The sequence below is a fragment of the Typopeltis vanoorti genome, chromosome 7 (assembly GCF_054136105.1).
Source record: "Typopeltis vanoorti isolate ZY-2024b chromosome 7, IOZ_Tvanoo_1.0, whole genome shotgun sequence".
Classification (NCBI taxonomy): Eukaryota; Metazoa; Arthropoda; class Arachnida; order Uropygi; family Thelyphonidae; genus Typopeltis; species Typopeltis vanoorti.
This window is the reverse complement of record NC_143555.1, coordinates 50,849,387-50,874,775: the sequence shown is the minus strand read 5'-3', so window position 1 is coordinate 50,874,775 and position 25,389 is coordinate 50,849,387. Positions and strand designations below refer to the sequence as shown.

Genomic DNA, 25,389 nt, shown 5'->3' with positions numbered 1-25,389 from the left:
CTTATTTATTTATTTTTCTTTTATTTTCCTTTTTTTATTTATAGAAAACACTGCTAAAATCATGGTTTCACATTTCGAGACAAAGAAACGAATTTGTTACTACCATGACGGATGTTTTTTGGTAAATTTCATGAACAAGAAATCAGCTCTTCTTTGTAGACTTTTAAAAGTTATTAATTCTCTGTGATATTTCTCCATGATCCATAATATTTCTTCTAGATATTTAAGACTTAAAACCTTATTAATATTATGATTTGAAGTTACATAATTAATTCTCTCCAGAATAAACTATCACTGGGTCTCCCAAGTTTTCACTTTTCTTGGGCCTGCTGGATAAAACGACAAAGCAGTAAGACCACTGAAGAATATACACAATTAATAGCAACAGTATTCCAATCGCTTAATATTACTTTTTTTCCAGTAATGCTGAAGTGTTACAGTAAGCTGTTGAGGGCCTCATACATTGAATGGCGGATAAAATGGATCCTAGAGAGGATCGGTAGAAGTTGGAGACTCATTAAGAGCAATGATGGATGATAGGTGAAATATTCCGAATTTTCTGGGAGACTTTTTGAAACAGTAATAGAGGGTAGAACACCCAGGAAAAGGATGATGTATCAAGTTTGACAGGTATTCAGAGAGCGAGTAGTAGCTTCATAAGAATAGCACAGCTTCATAAGAATAGCGCGTGCCACATCAAGGAGATGTGGCACGCGCTATTCTTATGAAGCTGTGCGTGCCACATCAAGGAGATATGAAGGGACCATGCTGCTTCTGCCAATATGTGATGAAATTACGGTTTAGTTTTAGTTGCTTCTTCCAGTGAAACCAATTTTTTTCATCGACTTGAATTTTCTAAAATTAAAAAGATGAAAGAATTAGACTTTTGTTCGTTTCTGTACACATGTATACGGAATCCATTTTTAGCGACCCTGCAATCCTTTCAAACCACTTCACCAGGTTTACAAAAAAACAAGGTTGATGGTCTCACACTGGAGAATGCAAGTCATCTACTACCTAAAAAGTTGTTGCCTTAGACTCACTGTAGCGATACTTCTCGCGAAGCTTGTTTCACATCATCTCGGAGATGCAGAGCTGGGGATTTGGTTACCGAGCAAGCCAATGAATTATGAAGGTAAATTACCTTCATATTTCATTGGCGAAAGTAACTGTTACTAGATAGATAAACTGAACATGGAGGGGGGGAAATAGCTGCTCGGAAGCAGTTTTGAAATAGGCTATGCCATTCAGTTGTTGCTTTATCGCTATCAGATTACCTGTGTGTCACTATAACAATCATCGCCACCACCTAGTTGTAACAACTTGGCACAATAGTTCCATTAATTCTCTCTCCATATCTCTGCATTGCCATGGGTGTGGAATTATTGAAATTCAGATTCGTGTGGCAACTTTTTTTTTTCTTTCTGACTTCTCGAGTATCCATTATGTGTTTCTTGTTATATCATTCACATCTGCTGGTGTTTAGTTGATAGAAGTGGAGCTTGGTAAATTCCTTTACTGCATTTGTGAAAAGAGTCTCTCTCTCTCATTGTGCGTTTCGATACACTCTTTGCATATTACTGTTATATTATGCTGCCATTTGGTCGGTTATTCGTGGCTAAATCTCGTCTAGAACCAAGAGACTTCATCAGGGCTTTTCATAGATAAGTTAGCTATTCTCATACATAGCGCAGGGATTATCATCCAAAACAAGCAAATTGGCTAGCAGAATACAAGCACTTAACAGACATAATACACTGGCTTTATAACCTGAATCGCTTCGGCCTTAACTCCAAATAACCCAAATAGTTGATCGATCCTACGTCGCACATAGCGTTATGAGCGACGATGCCTGTTGATATGTAACAACTGGTTTTGAATTCCGGCTAGGACGTGAAGAAGCTTTATATGGACTTTTCAGTTAAAGATGAGATAACCGCCTCATACCAGAGGTATCAGTGTTTTTCCAGTGGAAATTTGGCTTTTCATTATAAACAGAAACAGAAGAACACGCGGTTAACAGATACTTCACTAATTATACTGTTCCCTAGCTTTCGTTCCCTAACTAAAAAAAAAAAAAAATACCAATCCACTATTTGATCTACCTTGGCTCGATTTGGACTGTGTGCGATTATTGTAACTGTCCGTTAGCCTTTCACATAAAACTGTGTCTCACTACAGGATTGCTGTTTGCTGGATGTTTTCTTGTCGTTGCTGATCATTTTTGTCGGTACACTCGAGAAGTTAGTGCGTGAACATCTCTGCAGAGCTGCATTTTACGTGACTAATTGTTTTCATTAACGGAAGCTGCAATCATACCGCACTTGAGTCACTAAAGGAATGTTATCACGAATCGAAAATCAACATACGTAAAGTGCAAACACCAGCTATAATTAATAACTAAGTAATAATCATTGATTGTCATATCAATACTATGATGATAGGAATTAGTAAGCTCTATCTTGCTCTAATAATCATACGGTGATGCCATTTGCAGGCTTCACTTTAAGGTAGCAAGGTCAACATCTGGTGATGAAAATCATTCGATGCTGTTTGAGAACCCTGATAAATTTCGAAAGATGAAGTGTTTCGATAACTATCCATATCACAATAGATGGTAAAGTGAAGGTTCATCCTCCATTAAATCCAACAAAGAAATTAAGAATATTAAAATTAACGAAGCTGCGAAATACTACTGCTAATAACTTCAATGTGTGTGTGCGTGTGCGTGTGCGTGCGTGCGTGCGTGCACACACAGAGTTATAATTACAAAAATCAACACGCTTGTAAAAAAAAATAAAAAAAACTGTGTTGTTTTATTAAACAGCATGGGAGTATATTAAAAATTACGTTTCGTTGATCATGTGGTGAGCTAATTTAGCTAAAGTACTGAGATAATGTGGTAGAATATGAACTAAAAGTTGGCATGTGAAGACATGAGATGAGCTCACTATAAGATAGGGCGGGCTAAGTGAAGTGAAGTGACAAAACATGCACGTTGTATTCCTCTTGACGGATGTCATTCGTCATTCTTGACGAGTCATGAATGAATGCTGGCATTGCCAGAATCTTATTCACTCGTTCATTCATATATTCGGCAATTTATGTACGCTTATAGTCGTACATAAATATTTTACCAAACTTTTTAAGATGTTTATAATGTTTATTTCTTATCGTTCATTATTCATATTATTAAAATGAATAAATAACGACAAACTTCTTCACTGATTAGGGGTTTTGCGAAGATAACTATGGTTATGGTTTAAGGAGATGCATTTTTTTAATGTGCTTTATTTCTTTAATTCCTCGTGCAAGCTGTTGAGGAGCCATTATCATTAAACCCAATTTCGTTAAATATTAATATAAATATATGGAAATCAAAGTGGCCGGTTGTATATCTATCTACAGTCGTTCTTTTGTAAATGTGTTTATACGCATACTAATTTTCCTGCTTAACTAATGGGAAAAATAATATTCAGCCTCAGTCAGTTCCAGACAATTTTCCCTTGTTTTGAAAAACGGTACATTCGCACATTGCAGAAGCGATATGAATCCGCTCCATAGTAAAGTGAAACCACTTTACTATGGAGCGGCTCGGTGCACTATATCGAGAAACTTTAGCATTCCCTCTGAAGCTCGGCTGCTTCAAATGTTTCTTAAACACAACTACCTGAATCCCTACCCCCTCCAGAAGCGTGAAGCAGAATAGTTGTATCAAGCCGTTAGTCTAACATAACTCTCATGATTCTATGCAGGATTTTTTAAAAAAAAGTTTTTTTTAAATTTCCTTTTTTATTCTTGCTATCATTTTCCTTTTTTTTCATTTATTTACATATCATTTTTCTTATTGTTATTGATTATGGCAAGAAAGCAGCAAGTTTTGTAGAACGTTTTCTTAACTGTCAAAAGAAAGTAGGAATAGAAGTTTAATTACATTACATTTTACTGAGAACTTTGTAAGACACTTGATGGAAAACAGAAAGCAGGACTACGAACGGAACTTAAAACGCAATGATTTAAAAAGCAGTCGTAGTGAAACTCATTTCGCACTTTCCAGAACTGATAATTTAAATGCAATTTCTACGATTAAACATTTGAGCTCTTTTTGAATTAAACATTCCAAAATGGCTCAAACTGTAGCTAAATACATTTGCTATTGTCTGTTTTAAAACTTGCATATTTTTCTGTTTCACTTAAATACACATACACAATTAGCCAGGGAGGAGCGAAGTGAATAGGCAGAAGACTCCACTAGTAATCTTATAACGGTACTATTCTATTAAATAAGTTTTATAGTAGTAAAACTTATTCAACATACACCGCAATCGCTTGCCTATCAGAAAACTGCGTGTTTTTCTTTCTGCGTATCCCTGCTAAACATTATTCATATACAAACTGAACACCCATCGGTTATTTGGATATATTACTCAAATTGACTAAGACTGTGAGGTAAATTATTATGTCTGTGAAGTATATTTTCTCTGCCGGTATGCATTTTATGGTGGATAAAAAACTTTTCTACCTTCATATGCGACCGATTAATCCACCTTGTGATAGTCTTTAAAATGATCCCCTCATACGAATCAAACCCAACACTATATTAGTAAAGTGGATATTAGATCCAGCATTATTTCGCTCTTTATTTCAGCAAATCCAAGACTTCACAACTACAGGCTGCACCAAGGAGATACTAATAGCTAGAGGGAAGAGCTCTTCAGCACACCACTGGCTTAATTCTAACCAAACTTAACTTCAGTATCCATAAAACTGGGTTTCTCTTCCACTTCAGCTATTCTTAAATGAATAACTGTATCCTTAAAAATACTGGAACACCAATTAATCAAAGTTATTGATCATATTTAAAATAATACTGTCTTTTAACTTGTATGTAGGAACGAAGTAAGACATTGATATCTTAAAATTCTCTTGTTATTATCGCACTCAAAAATAAATTAAACGTCTGCTCCTGTATATACTTACTCAAAATTAGCTTCTATTAATTTAAGTAGGCTATAATGTGCGAATATCGGCACGATAGCTGTTCACTACATTTAAGGAATTCAGGTTCCTAATTTAGATTATTACAAATTTTACAGATTTTAAATATAAAACGACTTTTACATTGTGTTTACAAATATACAGTGACCTGGATGTGACATACATCGAATAATGAAAAATATCAACGAAGAACATTCATAGATAGTATCCGTCTCACGCTGAAGCATATTCAACAAAGGAGGTGACCTGGAGATTACCCCGCTTTGAACTCTAGTGTATGTTTGCTGTAAAGATCATTACTCGGTTAACGAGAGCGTCAGACGGACATTCCACATTACTTGACAGTGATGGAATTTGTAGCCATTCCAAATAAAGAAAGCCACTCCTCCCCTCCCTATTTGCTGGTACATTAAACGTCATACAACCATCCGTTACTCTTCTGAAAGGGCATCTCCTAACGCTGACTCGCCAGTGCTCTTTTCGTACCAAATTTTGCAATCGATTAGGTTCACAAGTTCAGAACTCTTATTACATGGCAAAGAAATGGATACTTCGCTCTCTATATTAGGCTTTCTAAACGTTGGCATTTGTCCAATAGGATAAATACTCTCGTTTTACCGTGATAGAAAACGGAGTCCAACGAATATATAAATATATTTAGTAATGAAATGTTAAAATTTATATACTGCCATGAATTTTTGTATTCGGGCACAAAAATATGCATACCAATCTGTTTGTATATGAATATTATCAGTTTTTTGAGTTGTGGAATTTTTGCTTGTTTGTTGTGTTTGCTTGAACCTAAAATATTTGTATCGACTGTTCAGTCACCCTTCTTTCCATTTATTCTTTGCCATAGAAAGTAAAACAGTGGTATCTTTCAAAATAAGATTTCCTTTCGTACTCACCATTAAGTATTTCGTTGCCCACCTCCCCACCCCATCTCACCATAAATTATTCCTTCTCGTTCTTATAGAAAATTATGAAATTTATTAAAACCAAACCCCGAATTCATGTAAGTCAACAAAGTCTTTTAAACATAGGCTGCTTACAATATCTGTATTCTTTAACAGGAAGTCTGTTTACATGCCATTGATGTAAATTTAATAATAATAATAAAAATGCAGAGAATGCATGTGTGTCATAAACCCTTCATTCTCTCCTTAACAGATTCTCAACTTCATTGTTGCATCGAAATCCGATCCGAAAAAAGAATAAATAAAGTTGCGTTAAATGGGTTTGGCGTGCGTTACTATACAATACTTTGTATATATTCTACTTCTGGCATAATGTCAGGAGAAGCGTGTAAGTGTTGTAAATATTGCTTCGTCTGATGGATTCTTTGAAATGGTAGATTAGATCATCTGGTGCGAATCAAAATTTAATTCGGAAGATAATATTAGTAGGAAATAAAATTTAATCAAAATCAACGAGACTTCAATGAGAAGTCCAACAGTCAGTCAGAATTCTTCATAAGACACTATGCTACTGTCAGTTTACCCAGGCAAAGAAAAAAAAAATGTTCTGAAAAGCTTCTGCTATATTGCAGCTAAATATAGCATTTTTGTCTCTGTTCACTTCTGATTCGGGAACTCTTCTTGTTTAGCGCGTTGTTGTTTTTGAATTACGGTCGAATCAACTAAGTATGTGAGGCTAGTACATTATGTCTCTCCTGTCAATTGCATTCTGTTCATCTGACTGGTTTGCCTTTTTTTTTTTGTCACCTCCGTATGTGATCGGCCACTTCATCTTCGGTGGAAAAGCCCAAATAAGGATTATTCACATCCTAGACCTGGAGCAGAACCTTCTTTCCATTCAAAGAGCATCATTTTTACCAACTGAGCTACGGAGTATCTTTTAGTGCGTCTTCATTGGCTCATATGTGCTATAATGAAAATTGTAAGATTATCTGTTGAGTAGAACAATTCCTGTTCTTCTTTTTTTTTTTTTTTTTTTGAAATGACATACGAGAACTGTTAGCATTGTTTGTAATGGGTCTTTATATTTCTGTATTTGAATTAATTTTAGAAATAAATTTAAACAGAGCAACATTTCATTAAAGTGTTGCTCCTTTTAGATTAGTTTGTTTTATGTGTGTATGTTTTAACGTGTTTTTTATATCCGAAAAATTAGCAAATTGATTTTTCTTGTTGATTTTGCTACTGACATGACTTCATAGAAGCTTAGAATAAATTGAGGAGACCAAAATGAACGTAAATGTCACACTTTTGGAACAGATTCAAAAATTCAGTTGCACCCACTCTATCAATTTCATATGATGAAAGGATAAAATGTACGTGCGAAATGCCGTTGTGAACAGTGTATCCTTTATGCTTTATCTTACAAATATTTACATATGTCTTTTATATGTGGATTGGCTAACCACGTTGGAATCATACTCAGTTGAAGGACACATTTGCGCAGGGAGAAACCAGTCCCAGTGTGGTGTACTACGAGATCATTTGTGTGTTTAGTTAGACAACAGTCTGTCGAGGCTTACTTGCGTGTTCCTTTCGGAAAAGAGAGAGAGGGAGGAAAAACCATATTACAACCAGACAACTGGCTGCAATATGGTTTTTCCATATTTTTGCAAGTAAAACGCAACGCATTGCTAGTAGCCAGTAAAAGCTTAAAATGGACGAAGCGGTCATTATGAAACGCACACCTATAATTCGGAGCCCGATTCTGTCAATAATACAGTGCCATCTTAATATAAATTTAAAAATAGAAATAAAGGGGGGGGGAGTTAGCTTTGAATTGTATATATTTCCAACAGCTTTAAAAAAATTATAATAAATTGCAACTTTTTTATTAATAAATAATTTCTAATTCATTCGTTTCCGTTAAAGTTAGAACTACTTTTCAAAAATATTCATTTAACAAACATAATTATTTCCTTTATTTTTTTTTTATATTATTATTATTTATTGTAAGATGCCAGACATCCTTTAATGTAAAAAGGCTCATATTGCTTGCATATGACAAACACAGATGGCGCCACCATTAATCTGAGAAAATTGAGACTTAATTTATCCATCCAAAATTTTTTAAACTAGACACAGGTTCAAATTAATATTCGTTATTGAATATTAATTTGAATTACTGAAGATTAATTAACCCAATTTTTTTTAAGTATTGAAGTGATTAACTAGCAGAAACAGTGACCTGAAACAGAAAATAACAGACATAACATGTTACCGACGTGTTATGCCACTCAGGATGACTGAAACTGGCAAAAACTCAGATAAGTTTGAAGTTGGATTCGAAATGTTTGATTACAGATTTTCATCTCTTGTTCGAACATGTTTTGAAGAAAGTGGTAAAATTGCATACGCAAATTCTGGTGAGCATTGGCAAAGAAAAAAAAATTAAATTAAGGTAACAGAAACTTAAGATGTTTTGATTTAAAATCAAATTTGCATAATTACTGAGCAACAAACAGTAGAATTGTCACCTTATAGGAAATTGAGTATTCTTGATGTTTCCCCTTTCTGTTATTGGTGAGTCTCCCCAACTGGCTCGATAGTGCCCATTATTTGGAAGGAAATCTAGGTTCGAATAATGTACACATGCGAGGAACTTTTATAAAATTTTTCATTTGTTTCCGTCCAGTCTTATAACGAGAATGAAAAGTCGGGTTTTTCATTCCTCAATGGGCACACCATCCTACTGAAAAAACGAGCGCACACACTGTGATGTGATCGAGTTTTTCACGCAAAGTTAACAGACATAATACATCGGTTTCGAAGCCTTAGTTGCCTCTCTCGCAGTTCCAACCAAACCAAAGTGTTAACGATGTTACTTCTCAGGTGAATCTTAGTATTTGTAATCATTAGGTAAATCACCTAATATTATATCGATATTTCTTTCGAGTCACCGTTAATCTAAATGATATGAAAAAACTCTGATAAGTTTGAAGTGGGATTTGAAATGTTTGAAGTCAAATCTGTTCCTTTCTCAGATTGTTTCAGGTAAAAGAGATTGATCGATTACATTTACAAAAAACGCCAAATGGGGTAATTCTGACATTTTAGTGAACTTTTCAACCTTTCATTTCATGTTGAAAAAATCAGCCATGATTGGAAATATCTCGGATCTTAATCTGTTTGAGCATTCCTGGGATTTGATAAGCATAGAACGGAAGAAGAAATAGAAGACATCAAGAAGCGGGGAGGGACATCATCTCTACAGACTTTGCGCTTCACTTATTTCTAGCATTTTCTCGGGTATTTTGTTAGAAATGACCGAGGAAACATGTAGAATTGTTGTATTATTACCTGCATGTTACTCCGTGTTTAATGTTCAGTACTGCTCATGTAATACTGTAGCATTACAAGATTACATCTATGTGTGTGAAAGGTCTGAGGAATTTGAACATATGTTGTATTGCTTCAATTTTTGCAATTTCCTGACAGTTTCACAAATGACGGTGTGTGTTTTATCTCGTTTTCGTGTTTTGTGTTGTTTTACTTAAAAAACATTACTTTCGTTCACACCCTATTATATCGGTTTGGTAACCTAGCATTAAGTATCACAAGACATGCGTGTGTTTAAACATCACTTGTTTATAGGGGAAAATCCCCCCCACCCCATAAACAAGTGGTGTTTATAGGGGGGGGGGGAATTTAAGTTCTAATTATATAGGGTACCATGGCTTCCCTCCCACTAAAAACGTGTGCCATGCAATTAGATTTCAGGGGTACATTGCTAGTTAGGCTTTGCTCATATAGCATGAAAAGGAAGCAGAGTATCGAGTTTCCATCACAGGAGATATCTCAGCGTCTGGAATCATTTCATAATAAGAATAGAGACAGATTACTCCATTAAGATGGAGTGATAGCCATCAGAATTTCTCACTCAGCTCTTTTTTTATATAAAAAAAATAATGGTGACAATCAAAGCTTCTACCTTTACGGTCACTTTTAAAGCTCTATCTTAATGGCGCAGTTTACGAGCTCATATCACGATATCTAACATAAATTTAAAATTAATGGCTTTTTAGATAAAACTATTCATACTTTAAAAGAATTTAATATTAATAATTATGCTTATGAAAAATGTAAAATCTTTCTTGTAAAAGAGATGCATCTAATCTGCAAAAGATACATAAGAAATGCATCCCGTAAAAAAATGTAGTATTAAGCGGAGAGTCAAGTTCTTTAGTAAGTTCATATTTGATTTGCAGAGGTTTTGGCTCCCGGTGCAAATTAAGTTTATTATGATATTTTGTTTTGCTTTCATACGTATATTCCGATATTCCTCTACTTGTATTATAAGGATAAAGAATACAAGTTCAGTCTCTGCTTTTCTGCCATATCAGAAAGATGCTTAGTAATGTCTGTAATATTTATATATATGCGAGTGACTGTTTTTAGAAAGAGAGAGAAGCAAGTATACTTCTTAGGTTACGTTACAATTAAGAGGGGCTGAACCATAATGATAACCCATGACGAATCGAAATGTCATGTAGTGATCTCAAACTCGGCCCTGTGATCATTACGGACAAACTGGAATTTCGATTATTTGGACAATGCAGCATTCTACCATCGGTCAACCATCCAAAATCTGTGCTGCTGACACCACTTTAGTCATTAGTTTCCTGTTAATATGATAGATGTACGCGTAAAGCGTACATCTATCATATTAACAGTTTGTCATATTAAATTAACATATTAACAAAAATGTCCTGTTTTCGTGTTGTTTATTATTGAAATTGGCATATTCGAAATCATCCTTATTGACTTCTGTACTCTTATTTTCAGAAGAAAGTTTGCTCAAGATGTTGACTATTTCGCTTTCTTTTATCGTTGTTTTTCTAATAGAACTATTTTGATGTTCCATATTTTTCCACTTTATTTTTAGGCAAGAAACATGTTACATGCTACCTCTTAATTGGCACACACTACTAAGAGTTGCTGCTGTTTTCCAGTCCTTACACCCAGACAGGCTGCTGCTGCTCCGAGGTGTAAGAGTCACAGTAATGAAGTCTCTCTAACTCTTTGAAAATCACAAACACCTACTTTTCCCATGCTGTTTCTGGCATATACAGATACAAAAAGCTTCACATCGAACGATGATGAAACACAACCAGGTTGTAAAAACATGGCGTACTTGCCAACTCAGAGCGCCGTAATGATTCGTATTATCCCATTTTTTTACGGCGCTCTGAATTGGCAAGTACGCCATTTTTACATTCTGGCATTGTTTCATCTTTCCATGTGATATTGCTTTTTGCTGAAACACGGAACTTTCTCAAGTGACCTGAGAAATTTCCGTGTTTGAGCAAGGTGTCTGGATTATCTAACTCATAGCCCGCCCAGTTCTTTCGTCGTAAATCTTTTTGCAAAAGAACAATATTTACAACGATTTCAGTGGGAGTGAAAATTAAATACCTCCTTAAAAGTTTTGTTTTGCGAGTAGGGTTGCAATTTTTTTTTCTTTTTTCTGAAATATTCGTAACTTGTTTAGTCGATCGTATTTGTGCGAAACGTTACGTTGTCATCTTCAGTTACTACTATGCAGTGGCTATTATACTATTGTTTATTCGGCAATTAGCTTTATATGTATCTCTTTATTGATAGCCGTATAGTAGATCGCCGCTTGTTTCTTACTCCTTACACTTAAATGTGGAATATGAATTCATGTGAATTCTAGGATCAATCATAGATCACTCTCCTTTCCACAATAAACCACCAAAGAAATTAAACAGAAAATGAAATATTTTACTACATTTGATTAATAATGCCTGGTTAAAGACCCATCAGGTAAAGGGTGTGGAATGAGATGCATTCTAATGGTGATTATAAATTTAGAGCAGCCTGGATCAGCCGAATGTAAATCCTTGCTGCTCTTCCATAATTTTACATTGCCCGGTTTGAGCCATTCTAGCTCACACTGGGCTTCGTTCGCAGTTGCGCACCCAGGGAGGGAGGACAAGGTGCCCCCCCCCAAAAAAAAAGAAAAAGGGAAAAAACACTAGAAAATTTTCCAAAAATCTTTTCCAAATTAAAATTCATTCTTTTTTATTTATGTTGCGTCGTGTCTTCTATTTCTATACTACTTATGATTTAGCGATCATTGCCGATGCTCAGTCATTGGTCGTACGCGATGCTTAGTGTGTATTCTCAAATCGTCTACTCAACTCGCCCCTCACCCCGCTCCCAAGATTAAATCCTGAGTGCGCCATTGTTCGTTCGTATGAATTAGAGTAGAATGTCCTTGCAATTTATCTAACCCTTAGCTCACCGACAGCGCCAATTGTACAGATTTACAACCTTTTGTCAATGGTATGTTTTTTGCCAAAAATAATAGTCATGAAAAAGATTTTACAAGAATTGAAGCTCTCTTTATCAAGAAGTAAAAATTCACCTCAGTTACGGTATTCATGAATGTGCAGTATTCCGTCTTTGGAATACATGATGCAGCAGAACAAAATGCAGATTCTTCTAGGGCTCCTTCTACCAAAGAAATGCTGCTGCTGCAGGATTTAGCAGAGCTAATTATTTTCTCTTGGAACCAACTCCTCAGACACAGAAAATTTAACAATGTTTCTTATTGTGAGATAGTTTCCTGCTCTGAAAAACTAAAACAAGATAGACCCGTTTTATTGTTATCAAGATCCTAGTGTTTCCATTTCTATCAAAGAACATCTGTATGTTGGGGTCTAGAGGAAAGCCATCTAAATATATATAGTCAATGCTCACTTTGTCAGCAGATAATGCATCCATAGAATTATTTATCAAAAAACTTGTTGCTACAAAGAGAAAACTTTTAAAAGCCAACAGCCAATTCACGCTTTGCATGATTACACCAAGTATGCTTACGCTAAGCACACCGAAAAATTAAAACCATTTTATCGGTTTGTTGATCTAGAACACCGTTCTTCTTTTCAGGGCTTGAGAACCAGTAGCGACCCCTATTGATATTATGTTTTATTCCGAAGGTTACCATTTAAGAAATGAGCTCACTTCTAAGAATAAAATATTACCTTTCGGCGGACACTAAAAGGTTAGACTTTTATGGCTTGAGAAATTGTATAATTCATCGATCGTATATTCGTATTGCATATTACATTTAAACAAATGTGACGTGCAGTTTTTAATTTTAATGTTTTATTTAATGTTATTTCCATTTATATTTAATTTTATATTATATTTCCATTTATATTTTATTTAATGTTATTTCAATTTTCATATAATGTGTATTAAAATTTAATGTTAAATTTTAATACACATTATTCCCAGATATTTTAGCCATGGCGTTTTGTGATTTGGTAGTGGAGGTTTTGTGATAGAAAGGATAACGTAAATATATCCAGGCATTTTTTTTTCTTCTTTTTTCCTTCATTATATTGAAAGGGTAAGTCGGTGAATGTTCATGTTATCTGGGACTGGGAGAAAGAGAATACTGTGGTTGATTATGTTAGATACCTCTCGAATAGAGTATAGAGTAACGTATTTGTCAACGTCATTCTCTTTTTTTTAAGTCGTCTTTGCTTGAAAAGTTATGATTATAAAACTGAGAGAAATGTGCAATATGTCAGTTAATCTTTGCTACCTGCTATTAGATGCGCTTTCGAATTGGCAGGCTACCAGAATTTTTTTAGAGGTAAACTCTCCTGTACTTTTTAACTATTTCGGTGTTATTTTATTTTTTGTACAATATGATGCACTTAACAGAACTGCAAATGGCGATTCTGACATTTGTAGGAAAAACAAAGAATAGAAAAAAAAAAGGGAATTTTATGGACGGTTAGTGCGTACTGCATTGAGTTGCTTACCGAAATAGTACGTACTTGTTTTATATGTTGGGTGGTATTTAACTTGTAAGCATTTTTTCCTTCAAAAGCGGCTAACTTGCCAAGCTCAAAATCGTGATTTTGACACTTGTTTTTGGTAGTACGCGATTTTTAATTTGGTATGAGGTCAGATCCTTATTATTGAAGCCCCTGTTAGCTTGAAAAAAGTACTGTACACATTTGGCTTTCTGTTGGAAAGACTTCGGTCTGGGGCCCGAGGAACCTTTATAAGAGCTAATTATATGAAGAGCCAAAGGCTTTTCGGTATAAGGCTGAGTTAGCCGAATCTCATACGATGATAGTTGGAATTTTCCTTTTTGAGTCGACCCCCCCCGCAGTACAGACATGCCATTCGCTTATTATTTGTTTATTCTAGCCATCCTAGAGAGCAGGTTGCACTGATTTTTATATCGCTTAGTTTACCCACAGTGCTAGTTTTTTGTGAATTTCTAACGACGTAAATGGGATTATAATAATAATAAAAAAAAAATCTTAAAATGTTCATGAAGGGAAAGAGAAATTATTTGAATGAATCTAGAGTATTTGGTTCTCATCCTAAAATTGAAGGCTCTGAAACTGTAGTATTATGTCTGAATTGTGTGCTATTATTCATGCTGTTTTTTTTGTTCTCTACAGGAACAAAACATTTTGCCTCTCCTTCATATCGAAACCAGCACTCGCCTTGTGAAAAATCCTTATTAACGATTAAACGGGATTCGAAACCAGGTTTATACAACTAAAGGGCATCGTCAATACCGACGAGCTGTGGTGACTCCTCAGAATTCCGTATTTGTCCTTTGAAGAAAATAAAAATATTTTATCTGTTTCCCCCCCCCCCACACACACACATTAGTGAAGTCGTTATAGGGCAGTTAATGCCAAATTTTTGGTTTGATTATAAAACAATATTTTGGTTTTGATTACAACCAGATATAAGGCCACTGTGTTATATCTGTGAATTGCGCGTGTGTTCTCCTGCCAGTTCACCTGTTTTGCGGAATGAAAAGTCTCATTTTCGAGAGGAAATCCTGCTACTGTTTCGTGTGTGTGGGCGGGAGGGGGAAGCCTGACCGCTTCCGGCTAGCTCACCTTCATTTAAGAAGTACTACAAGGCTAAACTTCATTTCTGAGTTTAATGAAGGATTTGTTAATAAATAATTATTTATTAACAAATTAATTATAATTAAAGATGTCGGATCTTTAATATCCACTAGTTTTATGTAATTGAAGACTATTATTTCTTCCATTTCTAATACCTACGAGTTGTGCTCACATTTTTAATGTTATTAAGTGAAATATTGTTCAGATATTGAAATAAATTAAGTGGTCTCACGTCAAGCACAACATCCAGATGTGCATTACTTCATAAGAATAACTTCTGTGCATTTTTCAGTATTCAAATTATAGATCTTTTGGACGCAGCCCGGAGAAATTCGGTGTGCAAATTCATAATTTAATAAGTAAAGTTGGTTTACGAATAACTTATGTTATTACGTGCACAATAGAATTATATATTTGTCCAATTACATTGTAAAATAAAACGGGTTGTTGTTATACGCGAAAATTCTTTATAATTTTACCGCAGTTTACGCCCTCCCTTACAGCATCGCTTCCCAAACTGTGGGCCGTAGGTTTTGTTGAAGGGGGGGAGTAAAATAATGAAAACAAATTGAAAATTATGGATATTATTTCTGGGAAAACTCCCATGTTGAAAATGTTTCAAGACTAAGTAGATTTTTTTTATCTTAAAAGAAAGGTATTTAATTTTTATTATTTCTTTTTTGTTATTTTTTATATTTTAATGGGGGGAAAATCACACATTGGTGCGGGTTCACAAACTTTGCTTCCCGCGTATTTCGGCGCTTAATGAATATTAGTAAATATATGTTTATTCATATGAGTTTCATTTCAAAGCAGAAATCTAAGAATTGCAGTTTCAAATATTTCCCCTGATATTGACTTTTTGTGTAGCACTATTGAAACACATCCATCACATTAAATTGTTATTAAACTTCTTTTATATTTTTAATTCTTTCTTTATTACTAATCGTTTTACGTTTCATGTGCTTGTACTGCAAATGTACAATAGCAATATATCTATCTATATAAAAATATGAGATAATGTGCTATGTCAAATGTGTATGTAAGATGCTAAAAATATAATATTTGCATTTGATTTTCGCAATATTCGTTGTGTATGTTTTGTATTGAATATAAATACAATAAATATTATATTAATATATATCTATATTACGATTTTTTTTCGAGGGGGGTCGTGAAATATTTTAGTTTCTCCAAAGGGGCCCTGACATCCAGAAGTTTGGGAAGCACTGCCTTACAGGACACAAACAAGTCACTCTCCTAGCATCTGAAATTTCCTCCTTAATGGCAAGCCCATATTCAAGAGATCTTAGTATGGTTCACAGTGTGTATCGGACATCTTTTGACACACTTGACTAGAAAGTCTTCATGACTCCGTTTAAATCCCAGTTTCTGTTCTCACTGGAATATGTTCATCCCTGAGAGAATATTTTAAAAGCGACATTATAACACTTGGAACTTATAGAACAAGGGCTTTCGCACATGCTGAAGTATATCGCCTTTTGTTTTTTTTTAACCAGAATTTAACAAATTTCATGTGATTCATATTTTTATTTTATCGATGTGCGTTGGACTCGAATGCAGAAAGTTTTATAAGGTACTAACTACGCATGATTCGTGTATTTTGTTCTTGACAATATTAACGTTTTGTCATGAAAACGTAGAAACATTACGTCACAAAAGTTTTGATATTTTGTGCTTTTCTTTAGTTTTTTCTTTGGGTATAAAATTGGGTAATAAATAATGCAATTTGTTCTGGGAAAGAAAATTAATATATGAATCGTTAATGCATACAACAGTTTTTTTTTTTAAATATTATTATTATTATTTGGAAGTGTCCAAAATTACCTCGTTCAAGAACGTGTACGTTACAAGTTTGAACTAAGTCATATCAAAATCAGTGCCGTCTGAAATATTTACAGAACGAAAGATTACCATGTCGTGATAAGAAGGACTTCATTTGACTTATTCAAAAAAAAAAAAAAAAGTTAAAGGTCAGCGACATCAGTCTCGAATACCAATCTCTATTTGGACTGCCTTCAGTCCAAATAGAGATTGGTATTCGAGGCAGTTCATACCCATCGAGGTCGATCCGGTCATAATCGTGAATTTTCATTTAAACTCGATGGTTCAAAGGAAATGGTGAGACATCATCTTAACCATCTTGGCAGGTCATCAGAAGTCGTCTAATTACTCCGTACCAGTTGGCACCATAACAGGTTACAACGTGCTCTGATTATCACGATGCCTGTAGAAAACTTTTCACCAAACCTCTAAATAAATGCTTCCTATCAAAATGAAGTGCTACTACTACAATCCAAGCACAGTATTTTATGTCTCTTAATTGAATGTATTTTCTTTGCTTAATTTGCCAGAGAGAGAGAATACCTTGCTACTTCCTTATGAGACAGCTTATGTGAAGCAACATATTCGATGCAGATAAGGTATGTGAAAGAAACATACACATTTGATGGACTCTCTAGGCGAATTCTACTTGAACTGATTCCGGATGAACGCTATAATGACTTTCTTTTTCAATCACCAGAGAGTGCATGTTGCTCAGCGCGATGGCTATTCTTAATACACTACTCTTCTTTAATCAGACAACGCCAGACCATACATGACGGTTCGAACGCAGAAAAATCAAGGAGCTCCTTGATACATTGCTGACGTGAAGCCCTGATTATCGCATGATTTCATCTAATGCAATCTAGGTATCGAGTGTTTTTTTCGTCAAAGGACCAAACAAGGTATGGTGGAGGGATCTAACCTCTTGCATAGAGCTAAATTAAGATAATAAAATATAATGATATATATTTTGTTGAATAATATTTTCAGTTATAATATCATTTCACTTTTTATTTTAAAAGGGAAATGGGATTACTTCAGTTGATTGAGTTCAGAGGCAGTGGAGGAAAAACAACTCGCGAAACAAATTCTAACGGGAAAAAAAATAGGATCTATTTCTTGTTGGTTAGTTTTTAGTACTAAATACATCGTTATCGATTGCACTTCCGTAGCACTGTTTTTAGCAACGACGCAGTTTATTTAGACTGGAGATTTGAATTTTCCCTTGAATGCGAGTGAACATCTGTAACCTTTCAACTGAAGGGTGAGTTCTCCTGTATCATATTGGAAGGCGGAAGGATATCCTTCGTGGAAACTCGATTGTTTTCTTTTACAAATAAATAAAGTGGCCTGAGATTATATGAAATTGCAGATTATGGATTAGGATATCGCTTTATTATTACCAAAACTAGGATTATAAAAATATGAATGTTGTATTGTTTAGAAAATATAATTGTGTATATTGAATATTTATATATTTGTGCTTGTGGGTAGTCGAAGTGTCATGATTGGTGGCTCAGCAGGGAAACTATATTGTTACGTGAGCCTCATCAAATGTGGCTGACTTAACTGGTTTCAGTTAACGTTTGCAGATTTTTTTCTTTTTCTTTTTTTTCTGTCAGATTTTTTTCTCCCCTTGTGACCATGTTCTCATAATGTGGAAGTAATGAATTCTGCTTATTTGCAGATTTGAACATCCACCAAAAATACGCGTCATCGTTTGCAACGCGTCCATCGATTAATGGGTTTCTTCAAATATCCGGTTCGAATTAAAAACTGCGAAATGTGAAAAATTAACGCATCCGGAAACGTATCCTGATCCCGAATTAATATATTTATGAACTTTTTAATTGGATAATGTAGATAATAAAATAACTACTAAATAACAAATTATCTGCCTGCTGCTATTTTTATACATCATTTTCATCTGAGTAACATTTTTATGCAAATTTAGAACGAGATGCAAAAAAAATCGACATTCTTGAGATTTTTTTCTTTTTCTATTTTAGGTACAATAACCGATAATCTTTTCTTTTTTTATTCCCTCAGTTGATTACATGAAACATTAGTAGTCAGCATTTTACTAAGTCAGTTCTACATGTTTGCATTAATTATTATTGAGAATAATTTGTTAATTCAGCAATCACAAATATTTTGATTACGCACGTTTGTCTCCCACACATTTTCTAGCAGAGTCTGTCTGAAGTTGGATATGGTTCAGGGGCACTAACAAGTACAACTTTAGGTATGATAGTGTATCTACGTAATATGTCTGCATGCTAGTGAAGCCTCAAGTGACGCATGAAAGGAATAGTCTAGAACTGGCATATTGCCACACCAATTTTTCTAACGGTCTATAATCAATTGTAGAAAATAGTTTGAACTGCAAGGTTGTGTTGTGTCTGCCATTGTAATTTACTATGGAAAAGTGCCAGCAAAAGGGAGGCTATTCCACCTGTGTTTACAATCTAGACCGGGCTAATTTTATGTCCTGGTATTTAAGGAGTTACATCTATGGCCGTGTTATTTGAGTGATTTTGTCATCAGAGTCAAATATAGTTTCTTCTAGGTGATGTAATTGAGCGCGTTCTGATTCACAGTCTTATTTCATGAATTATTGTGTTCCTCATGCTGAATGCAAAGGCGTAACTACGACTTTATGGATCCTTGCATCTGGAGTTCATTTGGTCCCTTAAGTATTAATGGACTTTACCATTTTCTTATCGCCTGGCGTCAAGTTTTTGTCTTCGTCTCCTATTATGCGGGATTTTATGGTGTGTAAAGAAAACATTTCTTTTTGATTGTTGTTTAGTGTGCGTGCATTTTGTGTATAACATTTTCCGTTACAACTAATTGGGTTTGGACCCAGTTTATATAAAAATATGTAAAGTTAATCCGAGGATCACAATTTTACTTTTCACTGTTTTAAATTATTCCACCGAAACCATAATTGAAAATCTGGAAATATTGCATATTTCGTTTTCCTTCCTCCCTTCACAACTGATCGGTTGTGAAGGGAGGAAGGAAAACGAAATATGCAATATTGATGACCCCAAAGATCCTAAATATCAAATGGTGTCAATATATGACCCACAACTTCTGACTTACAGACACATTAATGAGCGTTGACGATTCTGAAGCGCGTCTAAAATTGACTGCATGCTATTTATAGTTATTCATGTAGTCTGTCTATCATTTACTTCAATAACTTGAAATTAAGAAAATAGGAGAAGTTCAGAGTTTTACTGACTGTCGCCACACACCGAGAATAATGATCCAAAGCATGAGCTGTACTTTTAACCAAGCGGAATTAAGCTTTCAACTCCTCCTGCTTTAAATTATTCTAAATTGTTTTCCTGCTGCGACACATTTTCTTTCTGAGTTTCCAGGTTTTTTTTTTTTTTTTGCAAATCTAATCTAAGCGTTTTAAAATCATTATACATTTCCTATAGCGATAGGAGAATAACAATAAAGTGTGTTTTGAGCTCATTCTCTTTATAGTATAAAATTAAAATATTCGTAGTGGATGATGACTACTGTGACTCCACCATTTTGCTTACCTGAAGTGAAATTAAGTTATTTTTGGTCTCCCTAGTATAGAGATCCTGGCTAATCCACAACCTACGCTACCTTTCCATATTTCCATTCGAAAAAGGCGTATTAATTCCAAGCCGAATAGTACGTGTTTATTATATCAGTATACTCACGGTTTATGTTATTTAGGTTCTAGAAACGTTTTTTTTTTTTTTTCAAATTGCTCAATCAAAACTTGAACAATGAGAATTCAAAACTAGATTGACTTGATTGTCTAACTATTATTATGTTTTGCTAGAAGAGCAGCAGTCACATAAAGACCAAAAGTATACTTCCTTATTACATATAAATGAAGTTAATTATTTTATTTGAATAAGCACTTGGTTCTATCTTTATTGAGATAAGAAGTCTCACAAGTCCACTACCTCTTGATTAAAGTAACATGCCTTATTTTGATGAAGTACATTTATGACGAAAAACAATGTGGTGGTAGAAAACCAAAACTGTTCGATTCACTTTACAGTCAAAGTCCAAAATATTTGTAATACATTTAAGTTATTTTTAGTATCTAAGCTAAAGTGCTTCCTTGAGAAATAAAAGAAGTGAACTTTGATTTTGAATTGTTTCGCAATTCTCTCCGTTCTTTTTAGTACAATTTTTAAATTAATAATTTGAGATAAGTTTATTTATATAAAATAATCCTAATTTTATCTATTAAAATGAAAAAAAAATCTCTGATTTAGATTTTTATATATTATCAAGTTATTATTAAATAAAGCATCAGTAGCTGGATCGATTTCGATAAGACCGTTTGGCTGGAAAGACCTGCTGGGTTTAATTTTCGTCTTTGATGCAAAGAAACTTCATCCGCTTACAAGTAAGTTAGCGGGTCTTGTACGAAGGTGAAAGATTTTTCATCTCCTAATTAGGCAAGCCCATCAGGAGAATGCACAGTTTACACACACACACACACACACACACACACACACACACACACACACACACACACACACAAAATAAAATTATATATATTTAGGTATCAACTACCTACCTTATCCTAACACTGTGGTTATGAAAACTGAAGATACTTGGCAAGGTCATGGGCGTGTAAGTACCGCGGATTATTATTGTTATTAAATATAATAATTTAATACTTTAATCATAATTTTTATTTATTATTAATTCTACTGCCTCCACTACATAAGCCTACGTTTTGTAGATTGTAAGATTTTGGAGACGATGTTTGTCACATGACCTATTTCCATGAGTATTAAATTAGAGCGCAGACCACAAAAAAATTCCAAGGGTCAGAATAATTTCACGTGCTTGGTTAATATTACAAATTAAAACTTACATTTATTGCACCATAAAAAATCAAATTTCTTAAAATTTGCGTTACATCTTTCACAGATAACACTCAAAAATAAGCGTGAAAGACATTGTTGCGCCCAACAGCGTAACATTAATCAAAGTTTTCATCAAGAAAAAATAATATTTAATTTCTTCCTGGATAGGAAGAAATTCTTTCCGAGTGCCTTTAGCAAACGCCAGACATCATAGTTTTCATGGATAAGTTCAATGCGTTTTCAAAAGCTCTTAATAAACCTTAATAGAAAAAACTTCCTTAACTCTCTCTATCCTATTGCATATATTGTAGATTTGATGGTGCAGTATTTTAAAATGCCAATCAATCTTTTCTTTTGGTAATTTATAAACTACAGTATATATAAAATACGTTCGTATTCATATTGATCACTTGGGTCTCCTATTTTATAGTGAAGTTCACACTTTTCCATATTTGAAGCGCACTGGCTTTCTAAATTACATTTTCAAGACACTTTTTTAATTATTTGCGGCAGAATTCCCAACTCTATAATAGCATATTTATTTATCTAGCATAGCATTTATAAAACCAAAGTCTATATCAATGCCAGTTCTCTACAGCATACATTACAATTGGACGTACCTGCTATATCATTTAACAGTCCAGTTCTGTTTGGCGTTTGCTAAAGGCACTCGGAAAGAATTTCTTTGAGAGAGAACACGTTGTGAAACGTCCAAATGGCAGTGTGTACGGGAGAGCGAGCGAAAGCTTTCTTTCTTTCCCTCTTATTTTGAGGATCTGAATGGAAAGGACAAGTGCTCCTCCCCCCCCCCTTCTCTCTCTCTCTCCAGGTAGGCCTTATCGACTGAATATTATTGTATCCTGTTTTCATCTCTCTCTTGCTGTTTTGGTTTCTTAATTATTGGTTTCTGTGAAGCATTTCTAAAAACAGTGTCACTATAAGGCCAGAGACCCTGAATTTATTGACACTTTGTGAGACAAAGCACCCAAGATTGCCGCTGTTCAAAAACTGGTGCGATGACTAAGTACTCTTTGAATAAGTATTCGTGCTTCAGTGATAAATGAGCTGCCGAAGGAATCCTGCTAAAGATTGATACTGCATTAAGAAGCCAGATATTGCATCGGAGATAACGAGAAGCTAATCTGAAATTCTTGAGAGCAGAATTTAAAAGTGCAAATTTGTCAACATTTTAATTTTAATTATTGCTGTATTAATGTGTTTACTTGTTAGATATTATTAATTCGTTAGTTAAAGCTTTCATTATATAAGAAAATATAAGTAGAAAACCTTACACATCCCTTTTTCCAATAAACTGGAAAAAAAACGAAAAAAAAACAAAACTAATATTATAATTATTTAAAGTAAAGATTTAGCCAGTTATATTATTTAACATAATACAAATAGAATGTGAGTGCGAACATGAGGTGTAGTACATTGCTTGATAGCACCTGTTCAGCAGTGCAGCATTTGAAGCAGTACATAGTGTGCTATTAAAAAAAAAAGTTGGCTTGAATTTTTGAAAAAAAAAAACTTATTTTATTGTGCTGTATTTTATTTCATAATGACCATTTCTGTTTATATGAAACACGAAAGCATTACTTTAGTAATTAACTACGCTATAAGAGGATTAACGCTTTATGAATCGAAAGAAACTTATTAATTCATCTTGAGTTGATGTCATAATGATGTCACGGATAGATAACTTCATGATTTCAATTGCCGTTCACCTAATGAAAGTTGGTCCTTACGAGTATATAGTAATAATATATAATTCTGCAAAGTAATTGCAATACTTCGTTATACAAAACAACATATCAGTGTTGTATCGTAATACAGCATATCGCTATCATATAAATGAATGTTATATAGTAGTTTTGCAATAATGGTATGTTACAACGATGTGTTTAAAAATTTTAACTACTACTCACTGCATTGCTGTATACGAAGATTATATTCTTTCCCTCCGGGAGAAGAATAATTCAAAACTACTTTTTAAAGTAAGCTTTATGATTTACAAGTGCTTTTTTATAATCGATCCCACTATACTGGTTTAGGAGAAAGTAAGTTATTGACATAAACTTTGTGACAAAACTCAAAAACACTTGATTATCTTAGCTAAAGAATCTAAAGGGCAGTTTAATATAAACAGGATCGGTTTACTTACAGGACGAAGCAGTAGATGGTCAGTGAAAGTAAATGGACAGCTTTCAGTGAGTTGTGATTAAGAAAGGGCACCCGTCCGTGTGCCGCTGTCGAACTGCACGAGGGCTAACCGCGACCCTTTTGCAGCACCTTCTAGTACCTACAGGACTGCAGATTTCAACGGGGGGCAAATAGGCTGATACGAGTGCATTATGGGAGAAGCTATGATAAGTGACACCAAAAAATTAGGGAAGCTTCGCCTTCCCAGTGAAGAATTCGGGCCCGAACAGCTCACGGATGTTGATTGGGTTATGCTGCGTGGGTGTCTGTGGAGGAGTCTCCAAATATGGGTGAGGTACGTAAGCGTGCCAGATTATAAATGTTCTTACCTCACTTATCAGTCTAGCAACTTGCATTGCTTTTCGGTTCCATTTGTCTGTAGATCTCGTTCTATCCCCCCCTTCTCTTTCATTCATACGTGAGGATAAAAGCACGAAGAAACGCTTCATCACTTATTAGATTAAGTGGAAAATAGTAAGTGATGACATATAGTGTTGAAGAGGGGGTATCTTGTCAGTAGAGGAAGATAAGTGTTGAAGAATATTTCAAGTGGGATACTGTTAAATGTTAGAAGCGAGAGTCATCATATATATGCATGAACAAAGAGAGAGAGAGGAAAGAAAGTCTGTAATTTAATATGGCTGAGTGTGGGACTGTTTTTCAGTGCTTATCTATGTGCAACAAGAATATTACATTTATAGGTGCCACTTGTTTTGTTTGAAGAATTTTTTTTTTAAATTCCTCATGTTTATGGCACTAGGATGAACTTTTTTGCATCGCTAGCACTGAAAGATCTCTTTGCATAGAGAGTTTTGGTGCCTAGGCACCTCTTTCGTCGGCGAGTCGAGACGATATCAAGCCGGACTGCCTTCAACGACGGGCGTCTGCTGACTGGGCGGAAGAACTAGCAGTCTTCCGTGAAACCGCAGTTTCCTAAAACAGGGATGAGGAAAAAAGAAGCGCTGCATGCGTGTCTAACTACCAGACTCCTACGATTTGGTTACCATGTATGGAAAGAGGGCTAGAGTAACGGACAAATGACTCCCTGAATGGAGTCGCTGATGCCACGAGGAGCGGTGGCGTACTGCTAAAGCTCAGAAACATTTCAACAGCAGGATTCGAAGACGGGGAGAAGTCTTTTTTTACCTGTTTTTAATACAAGTAAACATAATGTCTGGAAAATCTGTGCTTAAATTTTTTTTCGTTTTCATTACATCTATACTGCGCAATGGAACACTTTTTCTTAATTTTTAAGATTAAAATTTTTACATGCGATCAGTTTATTTCAGGTCACTAAAACGTTAGTTTTTGTCAAAAATATACTTCATATTGAATAGAATAGTGAATAAGTAATTCATTTTATGCATCTCAGTTAACTTCCATTTTTTGTATATTAAAAACTAATAAGCTCAGTTGTCATCATACCGTTTGAAACGTTTTGTTAGTTGGTTTGTATAGAGACGTATGCTTATTTTTAACTCTCTTCACTATAATATTCATTTATATATTGATAAGTGATTGTCAAGTTTCATTCATGCTATGGAGCACAATAATTTATTAATA

At 34.5% G+C, this 25,389-nt stretch overlaps 1 protein-coding gene across 1 annotated transcript in view; it reads right to left on the bottom strand.

Moving 5' to 3' along the window:
• LOC150104669 (filamin-A-like) overlaps positions 1 to 23,980 on the bottom strand; it is a 270,337-nt gene extending 246,357 nt beyond the window's left edge. The window contains exon 1 of the mRNA XM_090395258.1: positions 23,789 to 23,980. The gene's annotated coding sequence lies outside the window, so the exon portion shown is untranslated. The remainder of the gene's footprint in view (positions 1 to 23,788) is intronic.
• Positions 23,981 to 25,389: the final 1,409 nt, after the last annotated feature.